This window comes from Canis lupus, chromosome 2, assembly GCF_003254725.2.
Source record: "Canis lupus dingo isolate Sandy chromosome 2, ASM325472v2, whole genome shotgun sequence".
In the NCBI taxonomy this organism is placed as follows: domain Eukaryota; kingdom Metazoa; phylum Chordata; class Mammalia; order Carnivora; family Canidae; genus Canis; species Canis lupus.
In genome coordinates this window covers 10,112,812-10,125,055 of record NC_064244.1, presented here as the reverse complement: position 1 = coordinate 10,125,055, position 12,244 = coordinate 10,112,812, and the positions used below count along the sequence as shown (strand labels likewise).

The following is a 12,244-nucleotide window of genomic DNA, read 5'->3' as shown; positions in this document are numbered from 1 at the left end:
ACAAGAGGATACCAGAAAAAACTAAGTCATCACACATAATTTACTATAGAATCTCTTGTCTTAGACTGGAGGGAAAACCAACTCTGCTGCATTGTGTACATATGTACACAAAAATACATATGTATTTTTGTATACAAATGTATACATAAAAATGTATACATTTTTCTCTTCTGCAATTTTTATCCTCAATCTACTTTAAATCAAAATGAGTTTCACCCTGGGGCTGGGTGAGAAAGGACCTTCTAAAAACTTTGCTCAACCCAGCAAATATTTTAAAAGTGAACCAATAATGAGCAGTTTTTATCTTTCAATTCCATAAACATGCTCCAAGAAGAAGTGCCTCTCTGTATTTTGATTTTGGGAAAAAGGGGGTCGGGGGGGGGGGAGTGCTCGGGTTTTTAAGAACAAAGAAGGAAAGTCTTCTCCATCCTTCCTTCCCTCCCTCCCTCTCCTCGATTCGACCACGCCAATGTTCCTGGTTTTGCTTTTTCAATAAAGCCTCCTCCTTTCTTTTGACTTTTTTTCCTTTTCCTACCTCCACGACCACAAGTTTCCCTAAAAATGATTCTCAAAAAATACAGTAAAAATGATTGTCCACGCGGGACCCTCGGCACATCACCGTAGGAAGGAGGGCTCCACTGTCGTGAGGACGGGGGTCCACGCCCGCCGCCCGCACCCACCCCGGTCTCCCGCGCCCTCCGCTCTCCTCGCTTCTCGGGGTGGGGGGTCCCCCCAGGGGGCTGAGCACCCCCGCGGGGCGCGCGGTAAGTCGAGGGTTAGCTCCGGCGCCGCGCAGCGTGTCTACCAACTTATGCCTTCCCCCAGGGGAAGCTGCGGGACTCCAAGAGCGTCTGCAGGTGCTCCTTCTGTTTGCTTGGAGTCGTCCCCCCGCCTGGAGGCCCCAACCCCCGCTCTCGCAGCCCCGCGCTGCGGAGGAAGCTGGACCCGGGGCCGATTTTCGGGGCTCGGAGCCTGCCTCTCCCGCGTTCCCACATCCGCCCTTCAGCACGAGCGAGAACGCGCGAGGGGCTTGCATGGGGCGTGCGGCCTCGGCGCCCCCCGCGGGGACCAGGCGCGCGGCCGGAGATCCACGCGGGGAGCAGCCGTGGGCCCAGCGCGGTCCAGGCCCGCAGCAGCCAACGCGAGCGCCGGCCGTCGGGTTCCCCGTCCGCCCGACAGCGCGCTTTAGGTCGAGGAGAAAACGGAGGGAAAGGAAGCCAGCCTGCGCGTCTGTTTGGGTTTTTCGTCTGTTTGCCTCCCAATTAAAAAGTGGCCGCCTAGGCGACAGCTTTGCGGTTTTCACAGTGCAAAACGGATTAGAAGAAACGCTCCAGCCCCTCTCGACTTTCGCCTGCGGTTTGCAGCCCCCGGGGCGAGCGTGACCCTGCGGCACCCGCCCCTGGGAGCTGCCCCCGCGGCGCCCCCCGCCCCCCGCGGCCCGGCTTCCCTGGGGCGGAGCCCGTCGGGGCGGAGCCGAGGCCGCGCGGCCCTGGGCGAGGGGGAAGGAGGTTCCCGAGCCGCAGGTGAGCCTGGCGGCCGGGCCCACGGCCTGCCTCCCCTCCCCGATGGCTCCCGGCGCCCGCGCTCGGCGGCCCCAGGTCCTGGGGCTGCGGGGGCCCCTCTCCCGGACGCGGAGGAGGGAAGAGCACGGGAAAGGGATTCGCTGCAGACGGCAGCGGAACCGGAGTCGGCTCGTCCGTGTCCTGCTCGCGGCTCTTAGGTTTTCCCCCAAGAACCTCGAGCTCACTGAGGACACTCACATTCCGGAAACCTTGAATTCACGTGCACACGCACACGCACAGTTAGTTAGGAGAGAAAAGAAAAAGAAAGAGACAGAAACTGGCGTTCTAGCCTCTCCACGTTCGCTAAACAAAGAATCCAGGCGAGCGTGGGCTGGAAACCGGGACGCGGGCGACGCGGAAGGGGGGGCTCCCCGCGGTCCCGCCGCTCCTCCCCGGCCCGCTGCGCCCGCAGCTGCCCACGAGTCTGCGGGGTGTGGGCGCGGAACGGGGTTCTCCGACCCGCCAGCCTCACCCTGAGCACTTGGATCCGAAAGACCCACGAGAAGCTCAGCTCTCGGCGACCCTTTCCCGCTTGGCTTCTGCTTTTAATAAACGAAAAATAAAAGTTTGCTTTCCGGCTAAAGAAATGCTGTTCGGATCTTTCCGCCCTGAAGTGCGACTCTCGCACCCTTTTATACCTGCAGGGAAGTATCAATCGTGATTGTCCAAATCGATACCGGGGCTTCCACGAAAGCGCTGCAGGTCGCGGGGCCAAGGGATCAAGGGAACCGCAGCAGGGACCAAGAGACTCCGACCATTCTGGACAGTCGGGCCCTCTCCGCGAGGGTGACTTGCGGCGGGTGGGAGCCGGGGCGCGGGGGGCGCGGAGGGCGCGGAGGGCGCGGAGGGCGCGGGTGGGGGATGAGGCGGCTTCCACCTTAAGAGGCCGCGCGGCGCGGCGACTGCGGAGGCGCCAGGCACCTGCAGGAGGCGCTGCTGCCCCGCGGTTCCACCCGCGCCGCGGCGCGCAGCCAGCCTCGCGGCTCGCGGGCCTCGGTCCCCGGAGGGGGTGGGGACGCTGGGGGAGGAAGGGAGCGAGTGCGTCCGTTAGGTAAGGAACCCGAGCCCTCCCGGATTTCGAAGCGACCTCAGTGAGGCGTTAGCTGGAGGGAGCTTTCCGTCATTCGGCCGCGAGAGGAAACGTGGGGAAGCGCCCTCCCCTGCCCCCACCGCCTGCCTTCCTGCTTCCCTCCACCTCCGCTCCCCGACCCCGACCGTGCTTCCCAGACCCTTTGTTCTCAAGGTTGAGAGCTGCTGGGTGGGGGCTCCCCGGGGAGGAGGTCCCCCTGCGCCACTCGGAAGGAGAGGGACTCGCGCCTCGCCCCCCACCCCACCCCCCCTTGCCAGTGGCGTCCTCCTCGCCCACGGCCCCTTCCTCTGCTCCCCAGAGCTTCCTCCCCGACCCGGGCTCCCCCAGCTCCCGCTCCCGGGCCTCCACCATCCGTGGGCCCGCCTCCCTTCCCGCTCCCCTGCCACCTCCAAGGTCGCTCGGAAGAGGGTGGGAGAGGCAGACGCGACGGGGAGGAGGAACCAAGTCGCCTCCCCGGCGCGGAGAATCCCCGGGGAGCCCTTTAGGCCCCGACCCCGGGGACCCGCCGCGGAGGAAGGGGTTTCCCGGCGCCGCCGCAGGGCGAGGGGACAGCCCCAGCGCGGAGGCCGCGGGCCGCGAGCCCGGGGGTGCGCAGCCCCGCCCGCCGGAGCCCTGGGGCGAGGGCCCCGCGGTGCGCGGCCTCCCGCTCGGCCCCCGAGCCCCACGGTCGGAGAGAGGGGGGCCCTGCATCTGCGCCCTGGGGAGGCGAGCTGCGAACGAACGCCCCCTTCCTCCCCCAGCCACCCTCTCGGGCGCCACCCGCGTCGCTTTTCCGCCGCGCGCGACCCGGAGGGCTCCCGCGATTGTGTCTCCTTGAGTACAGTTACAACTGCGCTCAGCTGCAGTTCTTGCTTGGACCCAGGCGTCGCAAAGTGAGGCGAGGGGACGGGGATGCCGGGGAACAGAAGCTGGGGCGGGAAAGTGAGCGGCGAGGTAGGAGGACGCGGCCGGGTGGCCTTCCGGGGTCCCGAGTCCGAGCCGAGGCAGGGCAGCCTGGGGCAGGCCCGCGCCCCGGCCGGGGCCGCAGCAGCCCGGCCGCGGAGCCCTGCACGCCCTGGGCTCGGGGAGGCGCCCTCTCTCGGTGCCATCCGCGCGCCCCGCGCGCTCGCGACCCTGGAGGGGGCTCCGGAGGAGCCGTGCACAAAGTGGGTGTCCCCCCGCCCCTCCCCCCAGAAGGGGACGCGGCCTGGGGCCGTCAGCTCCCGGCTTCCTGGAGTCCCCTCCGGCCTCTGGCGTGACCCTGGACCTCACTGGCGCTTCGCGAGCCGCGCCAGCAGTTCTCTCGGCAGCGGGTTCCCCGGGACACACCCCGTCCCCACCCCCGAGAGCTGGCGGCCAGCTCGGGATGCCAGGCGGCCAGGCGGGCGCCCTGCCAAATTCCGCGTTCCTCTCCAGGAGACGGGGAGTTGCGTCCCAGGCTCGGGAAAGCCCGCAGTTTGGGCTTGGGACTCGCTTGCAAAGCCCCCCAAGGCGCCAGGGACGCCTCTGCAGGTTGAATTCCTGCTCCGTAACACTTCAATTTTAATTAATCTTTTAAAACACCGCTGTCACGTCGCTTGCAGAAAATTAATCAAACCTGAATCCTTGTTGCATAGCAAGAATTTCGATCCGAGTCTTTTAAAAAGGACTTGACTTTGCAAAGTCACGTCTTTTACGGTTCCCTCATTCCCCCTTTAGCAAGGGAAATATTGCAAAAGTCAAGACATGTTTGTTTGGTTCTTCCTATCCTCAGAATGAAACTTTGCTTATTTCTGATCTTTATTTTCTGTCTTTGAACAAAAAATAACGAGATAAATTGCCTACCTCTGTTAATTCAAAATATAATTACTTTGAATGATCTTTGTTTAAGAGCCCAGATAAACTAAGATAATCTTAATTTTAATGTGACACGACCCCTATTTTTCCTTGTGAATAATGAGAATAAAGCAGTCATTAATTAATACCAAGATACCTCCATAGAAGATGGTATCTGGTCTCACTGAGACGCTGAAACATCAGTTGTATTAGTAATTGATACTGTATAATTGAACATGAAGATAGTCGTCTATTTTTAACCTCAAAGCTCAGAGTTTATTTGGTGATTACTGAGCTCCTAATAATTAATTTTCCTTCCTTCTTGCTGCATAAATAATTTCTATGATTCCCAGTTCCCATGCAACACAGAGGCTTCTCATTAAAATCTACCCCTCAAAATAAAAGATGTGAAAGTATATTGTGCAGCAACCCTTTCTATTCCATTTCTCATAACATACATATGCTCTATTTTTATATCTTCCTGTTATATTCCCCCTTGGTGTAATTTGCCTACTAAAAAAATAGAATATAACTATAATATGTTTTACCACAGTTTCGTCCTTCTGGGTGCCATTGGTTCAATTTACTATATATTACTCAATTAAGATTTCCAATCTTTCAAGTTTCTGAGAATTGAGGGTAAGCTCCAATGAGGAATCAAATTTTTTTTTGTATAGCGAAGTTGCCATAGATTATACTCCCATCTAACACAGCCCACAGTATCTCACACTTTTCTATGGTTAAAAATAGGCTTTGCTCACACACATTCTGTTTCTTCAACCTGAATTGAAGATCTGCTCTCAACAGTTTCCTGGGTTAAATTTACACAACTTTTGTCATTAAAAAAAAAAAAAAAAACCTCTCCCAAGAAAAAGAGAAGTCTTCCAAATAATAATGGAAATTTAGACTCCACCTTTAAGATATCTAATTACTTCTCAGCATCAATTTGCTGATGATCCTCTTTTTACTCCAGCGGAGGAGGATTATATTTTTCTCATACACGCAAGAAACGCTCCCTGTATTTCTTTGGTATGTCTCTCAAATGAGTATATTTTATGCCACATAAATATTCTTAGTATCTACCCTCCCAAACCTTTACACTTGACTTAATTGTCAGTGCTATTTCTAAAGTGATGAAAAGTATATCGGTTTTCCACTTTTATTCCCCCCTTTGAACAATTAAGACTTTCGGTCAATATATGATGGAGTAATTCTCCCCTCTTGGATTTTATATTTTCCCACTATAATTTAGACTGAAATGGGATTAAAACAGGATCTAGAGTTCTAATCTTGGTTGATGTTTTGGTGTATTCACCGTAATGAGTCCTATTCCCTGGGGTCATGAAGCTCCCAAATGTCAATCAAGCAAACTGATTCAGAAATGCCATTGTTCGACGCCCACGTCACTCGCCTTCCTCTCATTTTATTTAACAATACCGGAGTTCTCTGATCAGTCATTCGGAATATGAGGCATTATCTGGGGAAAATTCACAAAGTGTCTTGATCTTTCTTTGGGAGATACTGTTCAGGGGTTTCCGCAAAGCAGAGAGTGCTTGTTTATATTTCTGTCTTTGGACCGCACTACGGATCGAAAGAACCAATGAATACCGCTTGAAAGAAAATCATACCGTAAATCCGTCAAAAATTAATTCGTCCAGTCGAATGTTACATTTCTATTTTCGTGTTGGAAGCACCCTGACTTGTCACCGGAGGAGAAGTATGACCGGGTCTGGGTCCAGTTGACATGCCCTCACTTTCAACCCCGTCTGTTTTACCCCATTTAGTAATACTAATGTATTTAGACTGCACTACTTAGCCAAGAATTTATTTGGGGGCGAGGAAGAGCCAACCTTTGCCCGGGGAGCTCTACCAGAGACGTCCGGGAGTCTGCGCCACTCGCCTTTCGCATCCGCAGCCCTGGGGGCATCTGGACTTGGGTCTCCGCTCCGGGACCATCACCAAAGCCAAAGGCGTTAAGTGTGTTACTCGCTCCGAGCAGCCCAAATTAGTAATCAGCTTAACTCGTGGAGGCCTCGAGCCTCCGTCCAGAGTTCCCTGGAGGTTCCCAGCGCGGAGCCCGGCTCCTGCGAGGACTTCCTCGTAGGGAGGCCGGCGTGCAGGGACGGTTTCATGGGAAAAGCTGTCGTTTGCGTCTTTCACTTGGAGGGCTGCGCGGAAGGAGGCACGAACCAAGCCTCGCGTTGTGGGTTCTCACGAGGGATTCCTCCAGAATCGCAGCCGCAGCCGTGGCTCTGGCTGCTTGACGTGCATCTCACTCAGGCGCTCGCCTTCGCCGCGCGCATCTCCGAAGGCACCCAGCCTGCGCCCCGCGCGGACTCCGCGCACACTTCGGGCCGAGGTGGCCAGGGGAGGCGGCGGAGGTGGGGACAGGGGGTGGGGCCGCTCTCTGGTGGGACGCGATCAATCACTTTAAAAGTAAAGGGTTCAAAAGTTCCAGCCTCCCCTTTGGAGGGGAGAGAACGAGCTCCCCGGGGCCTGCTTCACTCTGCAGCCCGCGGGTTCCCAGCAGCCGCGCGACGGCGGGGGGAGCCCGGCCGCCCTTCGCGGGAGCCGCTTCCCGGGACACGGTCTGCCTCCCGCGCGGCCGGGCCAGGTGCAGGGAGCCGGGAGGCGGCCGCGCTGTGGCTAGCGTGGAGGAGCGCCTCTCCCTCCGCACCGACAGGCTCCCGGCCCGCGAGCCCCGAGCGTGCGCTTTTCCCTTTCTCAGCAAGCGGGAAAGGCCTGTACGCCGGGGCTGGCGCAGTCGAGCTCCCTGCAACCTGCCCTGCCAGAAGGGGCGGGGGGAGCGGGGGCGCCAGCAAGCTGTCCCGGAGGCGGGCCCTGCGGATTCCTCAGGAAAGCCCCTCTCCAAAACACCACAACCTCCCCCAAAGACATGGCTGCGTCCCTCCTCTGTGGCCTTCCATCCTGTCCCCTCCTCACTACCCGCCTGGCCCTCACCTGAGACCTGGCCAAGGGCCTAGTCCCCGCTTTGCTCCCCCACTCTCCCCACCCCACCCCTCCTCCTAAGCTCCGTCTCTTCCCTGACCTTTCCAAGGCCTCAGCTAGGGTAGCCAGGGTGCTGCAGAGGAAATGAAATTGTTCTGGAGATTACAGTGGGGCTGTTGGCCAGAAGAAGCCCCCCCGCCCCCCCCCCTTTTTTTTCTCAGGCTTCCATGTTAAGTGCAAACTTGTATTTCCCTTCACAAGAATAGACAAATTTTCTCGCTTATTTGCAGTTTTGCAAAGTTCTACACACAGATCAGTGAACCTTGAGTGGCCTTTTCCCAGGCCCACATTGTGGAGGTTTGTCAGGGTCCCTGGGCAGTGAGCGTAGTGACAGGTGAATCCAGCAGCCCCAGGGGAAGCCAGGCCTAACCTCCAAGACTTACAATAGGGCAGGGGCCCCAAAGCTCCCTGAGCAGCTTCATGCAACAGGTACCCTACAGCAAGGCAGCCTTTCAGGATCCCAGAGCTTAGGCTCTGGATGCAGAATCTGCTCCTCCCTGACCTGAGACGGAGTCTCCACCTGCATCTTTTTCCCCCCAGAACTTCCTTCTGTCCAGATTACCCCTCAATCACACAAGAATCTCTGAACTCTGAACCACCTGCCCACACAAGGCCAGGCTTCATTCCCACCTCAGCAGTCCCTCCTGGTATAAGTCCATTGATGCTTTCAACCTGCTGGTTCTTTCTGACATGACTTGAGGAGAAGGACAAGGAGAAGCCAAAGAGGAAGAAGAAGAAGATGAAAGTCCGGGAGATGCAAAAGACAGAATAAAAGTCCAAAGAGGGGACCACAGCAAAAACTGAGCAATCCCCTTCTCGTCTAAATCCCTGAGTCTTTCCCACACTTAAGAAAAGAGAGAACTGGTTTCCATAACTCTAACTTCTCCAAGTAACTTTTTCAAGTGATATTTTGATCCTGGACCGGTCTCTATCTCCCCAACCTGAAGAAGGAGCCAGGTAGGTTTAGGAAGATAAATAGCTATAGAGGGCAGAATGGCCTCCCTGTAGCCCAAAGTCACACCACAGAGAGCCTGGGAGCTCCAGGCTGCAGGAACAGCCTGGTACACAAGTAGCCTCAGCCTTAACCTGCTCTGGCCAGCCCAACTTATATTCATTTTTTTTTTTTTTTTTTTTTTTTTTTTTTAAAGATTTTACTTATTTATTTATGATAGACACAGAGAGAGAGAGAGGCAGAGACACAGGCAGAAGGAGAAGCAGGCTCCGCGCCGGGAACCCGATGCGGGACTTGATCCCAGGACTCCAGGATCATGCCCTGGGCCAAAGGCAGGCGCCAAACCGCTGAGCCACCCAGGGATCCCCCAACTTATATTCAAAGGAAACGGGGAGGCTTGGGGTTCCTTCTCATGCCTTGAACGTTCCCTGGAAAGATCTTCATACAGAAATAAAGCTAGTCCCTGAGACCATGCTCCAAGTGGCAGCTAATCATGATAAGTGATAACTGGGATGGGAGAGGACTGGAAGACTTATGGCAGAGAACGAGAACGGAGGGGGGCACTAGAGATATAGACACATATGTTTACTTTTGCCTGACTTTGAGACTCCTACTCAGACCTTCCAGTCCATCCTCACTCAGTCACCAGGGTAAAAGAGAAATCAGTCTATGGGTTATCAGAGAAGGTGGGGGGCAGGGGAGCGATGCCTGCCCTTTCCAACCCCAGGCTAGTGTATAAGGAAGGATATAATGGGTAGGAAAAGAGAGGCCTGAGCAGCAGCCACAACCCCCAGTCACGCTGAGGAACTCATCCTCATTAAAGAAATCCTTTGTATGATGCTGCATTTCTTTCCCAGATTTGTGGCGACCACACGGAAAGAGGCAGCAGGCAGCCGCATGCAGGCATCCAGCAGTGTGTCTCTCACAGCAGACTCGGTATCCCCAGTGTGAAGAGCCCAGGCCTGGCCCATTAGGCTGTGACTGCAAACAATCCCCCTGCTCCAAGCAGCCTTTGCAGTGACTACCCCAAATCCCTAAGCAGATTCCTGGACTGAGAGAAACACAGTTCATAGCACCAACGTTCTACACAGCTAGATTTGGTAGGGAAAAAGAACAGAAAATCCACCACCACCACCACCACCCACCCAATTCTGAAATCGCTCATGAAATAATGTGTGGTATTGGTGCATGTATGGTGCATATATGACAGTTTCATACTTTGGGCCGAGGAAGGAATGATGTTTCAGAAATATTTCTCCCCTACGTAGCACCAAAGGCTGCTTTATGTCCTGCTCTTCTGAATCTACCTTCTGTAAACCATATTGTGCATTTTCTCTTGGATCTTAATGAAACAAGAACTGTGCAAAAGCGACTGCTTTGTCCCAGAGCTGAAACAAAGACTAATACAGAGCAAAGGAGCAGCCCTTCCAAGATGTACTCTTCTCTGACTTGGGAGGAAAGCTCCTAGAGTGACCCGCCATAATCGTGGTTGATATTTAATCCTCCTTAGTACAAAGGCCCATCTTTTCACTCTGCAGAAGCACCACTGAGATATGACCAGCCTTTAGAGTTCTATCCCAAACTGAGAGTCCGGACTTAGACTTGGATTGTCTAGGCCTCTTCTAACCTGAACAAAAAGGATCTGAAGAAAATCGCTTCCCACCCCCCCACCCCCTTCCCAACAAAGCATTCCTAATCACTTCGGCTTGTTGGTGAATTTTTATTCCCGTGTCCACTTGGGGTATTGAAATCGATCGCTGCAATATTTAATATATAACACTCCCAGGGTCATTGCTTCCCTAAGACCGAATTTTCTCTCCCTGGTGCCCTCACCTCGGGTTGCTACCCTCCCACTCCCATCTATCCAGGCCTTCTATTTTTCCATCCACATAACGCCTTTAATTCTCAGCCCAGCCCGGCAACTTCACGTGTATTTTGTTTTCTGGTATGGAAAGTACTGAAAGCTCTAGGCAGCACTGCACTTAAAAGGGAAAATGAGGAGCTCAGTAGATTGGAGAAAATTAACCTGCCACAAACAACCTCATTAAAGAGCTGCCTACTAAGAGTTAAGAATTAATAGCAAAATGGATGGGGGGGGGGGGAGCCCTTGAGTGAAGAGACCTTAAAACCGCTTTCCCTGAAAGGTACATAATTTACAAGCCCAACCTAACATTCAGTTTTATTTCCCTTTCCTAGTGACCTGTCCCATAACCTTGTAATCCACTGTGGGGGCGTTTTTTTTTGTTTTTGTTTTTTTGTTTTTGTTTTTTTTTTTTCCCTTTGGTCCCTTTCTTCTTTTTTACACACCCTTAGGTTTGCAAGTCCAAATACTTGCTGATATTTTGGGTTCAAAAATGCACTTAAATTGTTTGGGGCTTTTTAATTTAGAAAGACACTTTAAGAGACTCCTGGCATACCCTTTGGGAATTGTTAGATGATTTGAAGAGTGCCCTTAAAAGAATTGTGTTTGGATAAGAGGGGGTGTGGGGGAATCATGCAGAAAAAAGCATGAAAAACCAGAGTGAGGACATTTCATAGATTTAGTGTTTCGATGGTACTGTGCTTCATTTTGCACATGAAGTTCAAATTTAAGTAAAGCCCATGTATATGGGCTGTAAGTTGCTTTTCTAATGTTTTATTGGGCATTGTATTCTATATTGGCATTTTATATGCATAATCTCATTTCAATGCAGAGCCGCATACTAAATCCTGGGGCAAGCAGATGAGAATGTGGTATGGATATTACACTCAATTTCATTGGCTTCAATGAGACTTTGCACATCGCGATTTCCATTGTAATGGCTTATCTTTGGCTAGAATTTTACACATTGACATGCTATTCCTTTGGCCGGAATCCTGAATGAAGAAAGTGTGTCAATGGAACAGCCATAATGATTCCATTCACATTATAGCAGGTAACAGGGATCAATGGTCCTAACACTACTTATAAAAAAATTTTTCTGTGAGTTTTTTTTCCCCTTAATTATTTTTGCACTTTTTTCCTTTAAGGAGATCACTCTTAAAATCAACGTTGGAGTATACACTAAAGTATTGGTTCAAAACAGTTAAGAGATAGGAAACTCACAATCAGGATGCTTTGATTCATCTAGAAATCTTCCATTGTGTCAGAATATTACATGTAGTTCACATGTTATGTAGGATCAGATCCTATTCAGATAAACCAGCTAGAGATTGATACAAAGAACAAGATTTTAGAAGCTCTGGCAACATCTCTAAATCTACAAATTAGTTATATTTCCCTCCCACTTAATTTATACAAAATAACTTCTATTTTCCTCCCATTTAATTGTAACATTAAATTACAAATGGCAGGCTGAAATTGTATAAGATAATATGAAATTTTGATATTTTAGGGGAAACAGATGTTTCTGAGGTCATTTTTCTATAAGAGATGGCAGGAGTGTATAACTAGTTTCCTAATTGACTTTTAAATTTACAATACATAAAGATGTAAAAGGATTTAAACACACACACACAAAGATTTAAATCTTTTTATTTTCCAAAAATTGCATGTGCAGCAAAACAATTGGACAATCCAAATGTTAACCAAGTTCTTCTACTTAAAAATGGGAAAAAGGGGGAAAGAAGGGGAAAAAAAAAAAGCACTACCTCTCTTTTTAAATTCAGATAAGGAACACACTGGTGGTAGTGGTGTATACTCTTTTAATTATCAATCGTATACGGTTAAGGTTGTTCTTTTAAAAAATCTTTATTATTAACAGAAAATATCAAAATTAGCTTTCTGAAGACCAATTTGCCACATGATGTATAACACTTGGAACCAAATTAAAAGCATCTCTGCATTTGCATCTGGCA

At 52.0% G+C, this 12,244-nt stretch overlaps 1 long non-coding RNA gene across 1 annotated transcript; it reads left to right on the top strand.

Annotated features, from left to right (window-relative positions):
• The first annotated feature begins 2,562 nt into the window (after window positions 1-2,562).
• On the top strand, window positions 2,563-10,072 carry LOC112670343 (uncharacterized). The gene is made up of 3 exons (XR_003142893.3): window positions 2,563-2,613; window positions 7,996-8,412; window positions 9,265-10,072. It is a non-coding gene; the product is annotated as an uncharacterized LOC112670343 (long non-coding RNA).
• The last annotated feature ends 2,172 nt before the right edge of the window (window positions 10,073-12,244 follow it).